The sequence below is a fragment of the Fragaria vesca genome, linkage group LG2 (assembly GCF_000184155.1).
Source record: "Fragaria vesca subsp. vesca linkage group LG2, FraVesHawaii_1.0, whole genome shotgun sequence".
Taxonomy (NCBI): Eukaryota; Viridiplantae; Streptophyta; class Magnoliopsida; order Rosales; family Rosaceae; genus Fragaria; species Fragaria vesca.
The window spans coordinates 31,421,099-31,425,620 of NC_020492.1; the positions used below are offsets into that span (position 1 = coordinate 31,421,099).

General features: G+C 38.3%; 1 non-coding gene across 1 annotated transcript; it reads left to right on the plus strand.

Moving 5' to 3' along the window:
* Positions 1 to 1,848: 1,848 nt before the first annotated feature.
* On the plus strand, positions 1,849 to 3,589 carry LOC101295594. The gene is made up of 3 exons (XR_184101.1): positions 1,849 to 2,042; positions 2,965 to 3,145; positions 3,263 to 3,589. It is a non-coding gene; the product is annotated as an uncharacterized LOC101295594 (transcript).
* The last annotated feature ends 933 nt before the right edge of the window (positions 3,590 to 4,522 follow it).

Here is a 4,522-nt window from a genome sequence, read left to right on the forward strand (position 1 = left end):
CAACTTTAACAAAATTGTTGTCCGGTTAAATTTTTAAACATCCTAAATTGTCCTTGATTGATTACATTTATAAGCACGAGCATGACACATTTAAAATGGGCACGGCAAAGCCCAAGCCTGTTAACGGCCCGGCACGGCCCAAACTAACTAGAGGTGGCAAACGAGCCAATAAGCACGAGCACGACATGTTAAAAATGGACACGGCATAGCCTAAGCCCGTTAACGGCCAGAGCACGTTATACTAATAGGTCGGGTCGTGCCAAGAAAAATTGGTTCATAGGCCCGGCATGACACGAGCCCATTTTTGGCTCAGCACGTGGACCAGCTTGTTAAAAACATAATAGTTGTTTTACTTTTATAAAAATTTAAAAAAATTAATCATGAGATTTGAAATTTGGACATTTTATCCGATTTCCACCTACGTTTATGTCATTAATATTTTTTCCAACCAAACATAACATGTAATAAAGACTAATCCATGTCACAACAATGTAATCTCCAATCACAGAAAGAAAAAAAAATCGCTAAGACCTCAAAACTCGAGTTTCAAGATCGTGCAACCTATCTCATCTGGTTGCACTTGCCTCCGGCCTCGCCCGGGCATAGGGTCTACTGCCGGATGAGATCCAATATGGTCTCAAGAGCTTAAGGGTGTTTCTTCGCTTGGGGTGTAGCCGATCTTGGCCTGCGTTTTTGGCTTCTTTCATGGGTATGTTGACTGATCTTCATCTCTATGTTTGTCTGCCGATGTGATTCTAGATCAAAGGTGGGTTGGTGGTACGACACTCGTCGGCGGCGAAGTCATGCTTCTAAATCGATCTTATTGGAATCAAATTGTGCGATGGTTTGGTAGTGGGAGATGCAGTTGGTTGGGATCATCATCTGCGCAAGCGGAAACGATTGGGCTTGAAACGCGTGGTGTGACGCGACAGAGAGTCGGTTGGTGACACTGAGACGACGACGACATGCGTGTGGATGGTGGGTCATGCCTAACCTAGTTCTTTAGACTATGGGCTTTGGAACATGTCTTTTTTGCTTTGGACTACTAAGTGGGCTGGGCTTTTAGCTTTGGTACACGTCTAAGTGAATTGGGCTTTTAGTTTAGTCCACGACAACAAGTTTTTTAGCTTAGTTCTCTAAGTTTAGAACTTTGATTAATTGTTTTGGTTTTCATGCAGCGTAGGATTTTATTTCGTCAATATTTCTTTTATTTAGAAATAAGTGATGAACAAGATTGTAATGAATGGTACTAGCATGCTAAGTCCTTAACTTGCCCAAACGTTTAGCAAGAGAGGGCATATCCGCGCCATTCTGGCTTCTGATTAATGAAATTTTCCGTGCTGCATTATTATCAAAAAAAAAAAAAAATGCATATATTGCAAGTACGTGCATATGAATTAATGTGTATATATTGTCCAAAAAATGCATTATATTGCAAGTGCATATGAATTAATGTGTATATATTGCCCAAAAAATGCATTATTATGTGTGAAAGTGTATGTGCATATATTGCATGAGTAGAGTTTCTATGTGTATGAATTCTGCAGAAACGATATCTTTCTTCACTGACTAACTTGTTTAGGGTTTAAACCCTAAACTTGTTGGATCAAGAATAAAAGTGGTTGTATATTGGGTCAAAATCTGTTTAATATATAAATAGGGGTAAAAGCTGGACTACTCGCGTGGTACGGTACTCTAGACGAAGTCGTCAACGGAGGGGCAGTTTTGTAACTTCAGCTCGTCACAGTAACTGCTTGATTTTACTGTTTGACTGAAGGACAAAACGGAGATTTGCCAGACATTGATCCCCAAACGGGTCTCAAGCCGTGGTTCGATGGATTCGTAGTTATAGTCGAATCATTTCGAAAGAATTCGAAGATACAGTCTTGATCTGGAATTGGAAACCCAGAGAGAATAGCGTCGAAGCTCAGTCCGCTTGTACATGCTTTGTTTGCAGGAAGACATTGAGATAGCCTAAAGCCCCAAGGTTCTCCTAACGCAAAGTTGAAGGAACAGGTTCAGGCTTCATTTGGGATCACATTGTAAGCAAATATCTTGATCTTTTCCATCTACACTGCCATCTGCTTAAACTTTACATGCTATCAAGGCTTCCTAAAGGGACTCAGTTTGGATTATACTACTTGGAGTCATGATTTTAGGACCTTAACTCTAGCTGACCGGCGATTGATCTGTTAAGTAGCAGATAAACAATATGGCCAATATATATTAGATTATCTAATATGATCCCCAAATCTGGTTGCTTTGGTCACAGCACTGCGTATGTGCATTTGACAATTTCACTCTGAAAACAAATCATTTACATTGATAGAGTAAAATCATTAGTAACTATGCTGTACAATTGGGCCATACTGCCATTCACAACAGTAGCACCATGCCATTGCCATGCTCACCACACTGCACTATGCTTGCTTGCTGTACACGATATACACTGATCTTTATATTATGATATAGCATAGCATATATGTATAGCTTTATTAGATGACCACAAGTCTGATATATGAAATTTTTATTTCATAAATTTATAGCTTCTATTTGAGGGCATTGTGCTTTGTGAAAGGTATGGTCCAAAGTGTTCTTTGGTTAGAAGTTCAGTGTTACCAATTCTCCTCTAATATTTACTAGTGAATTCAAGATGGCAACAAATCTGATATAGGGATGCCTTTATGTTTAGAGGCCCATGGTGCCTTGTGTTAGGGATGAACGTTAGTGGCTTTTGGTTGACTTCAGTAGCGGAAAAGGTTCATTGTTCATCTGTGTTGTACTTACAACAATGTTCTAGTAGTATTTACATACACTTGCATCAGCATTCTTTTAGGTTGTGTAACAAATTCTGGTCTAAGTTTGATATATCTAGATAGACGCACCCTCTTCCAGATAAGTACGTATCTCGTAATGACCTTCTACTTTCCTAATACTAAAGCTGCCAATCCTTTGCCTGTTCAGGTCACAAATTACCATGTAGTAGCTAGATTGGCTACAGATCAAACCGGATTACAGCGTTGAAGAGAGGGAAGGACCCAATATGGTTGAAACTCTCTTCTTTCTTGCTAAATACTTCAGAGAGCAGAAAAAGTTTGAAGAAGCAGAGGTCTACTGTACCGATTTTATGGATTATACCGGTCCGGTGAGTGGTATATCTTTCTCTTATATGCTTAACCAAAATATATATTTAACCCCAATATAACTTTCAAAATTATGAGTCAGTCGTAAGTAATTGTTATTTCTTTGTCCATCATTGCAGGAAAAAGAAAGATAAAAAATTTTACTCCGCGCAATCAGAATGGAACAAACTGGTTCTCCTTCCATGGATATTGAGAGCTTCTTTCCTTAATTTTTTTGTCAGGATATATTACATGGATCAACTTCATGGATAAACTTCATGAGTGATGGGAGTTGCAATTGAGCATAGCTTGGGTTTTGTTGTTTCCGAAAAACATTTTAGTCTCTTTAGTAATTGCTAAGCTGAAGGTTTAGCGGTGTGATTGCTGTAGAAAGTTCAATCCAACTCTAGCACTCTAGTCTTGTCTAGTCTTCTAGTTTAAAACTTTAATTTGAAAAGTATTCCCTACTCCCAGTTGTGTTCTTCTTGCCTTGTGCTGATTTTACAAGCTTGACTGAATAGTAATCAGAAAGTATTATTATGATCATTCTTTGCTTATCTTCTGTGTGGTGTACATATATTAGTCATGAACTTCTTATGTTGCTTTAGTAACATTTGCATACTGGTGACACTAGAATATAACCACAGAGGACATGTAATGCAGAGGAGTACCAAGTTTTATCTTGATTTATTAAAAGAGGTCAGAAGCATAGCTAAAGAACATCTGAAGTCTATCAGCAACCAAAAACAATATGAAATGATGCTTAAGGAAACATCCACCATTCAAATCCAAATTCAGGGTACATAATCATCATCCGCTAAATTTATTTCCATTGTTTACCCTAGACAACCGAGGTTAATTTTAATTTTTAACACAACCACAACAGTTCCAGTTGCCAAAAGCAATTTTGAAATCACCATCGCTAATGATTTCCCCCTTTTCATTATGATTTCAATCATTTAGCTGGGTCAGTGAAAAAGCTGTTGATGCCTGGCATGATTTCTGGGGACTTGTCGCGGACAAATTTCCTCAGCATATGTTCCTGATACTATTCTCCCTCAGCGAAATTATCCAGTGTACTCCGGCAGCCCTGTTCTCATGAAAGGATCATTCAACTGTGTATGAAGTTCAAAATTTGACACTCAAAAGCCCTCTTTTTAGTTTCACAACCTTCCAAATTCCCAATTAGATTTCATCAAATACAGGTTACCTATACACTAACAGCACCACAAATGTTCATTAGTTGATTGAAAGCTATTCGAATGACTTGGTTGTTAGTGAACTCATTTCCGGTGAACTGGATTTTTAACTTTTCCTTCTTTACACTGCCAATCTGATTATGTCTCTAAATGCTAAATAGCATACATGTACACACTCCAAGGTACATCTAATTCCAACAA